The sequence below is a fragment of the Haliaeetus leucocephalus genome, unplaced genomic scaffold (genome assembly GCF_000737465.1).
Source record: "Haliaeetus leucocephalus isolate CR32 unplaced genomic scaffold, Haliaeetus_leucocephalus-4.0 Scaffold219, whole genome shotgun sequence".
Lineage (NCBI taxonomy): Eukaryota > Metazoa > Chordata > Aves > Accipitriformes > Accipitridae > Haliaeetus > Haliaeetus leucocephalus.
The window spans coordinates 167740-168009 of record NW_010972655.1 but is presented as its reverse complement, the minus strand read 5'-3'; the positions used below and the strand labels follow the sequence as shown (position 1 = coordinate 168009).

The 270-nt window shown below is 78.1% G+C and overlaps 1 protein-coding gene across 1 annotated transcript in view; it reads left to right on the top strand.

Moving 5' to 3' along the window:
• The first annotated feature begins 15 nt into the window (after positions 1-15).
• Positions 16-270, top strand: part of TDRKH (tudor and KH domain containing) — a 4055-nt gene continuing 3800 nt past the window's right edge. The window contains exon 1 of the mRNA XM_010566918.1: positions 16-99. The gene's annotated coding sequence lies outside the window, so the exon portion shown is untranslated. The remainder of the gene's footprint in view (positions 100-270) is intronic.

Genomic DNA, 270 nt, shown 5'->3' with positions numbered 1-270 from the left:
GAGGGGCGGCGGGCGCGGGGGGACCGGGGCGAAGTTGGGCCTGGGGTCCCGGTCGGAGCTGGTACCCGGGGGCTGCACCGCCGGGACCGGGCTCCCCAGGTAGGCTGAGGCCGCCCCGGGAGGCCGGCGGGATCGGGGGGCTCGGTGCTCCCCTGCTGCGGCGGCTCCCCTCCTGGGACGCTGGGAGCTTAGGCCTGTACCGGCGGGACCGGGGCTTAGGCAGGCTCAGGCCTGAGCGCCTGCTCCGCGAGTGGCCGAGCCCTCTGCAGC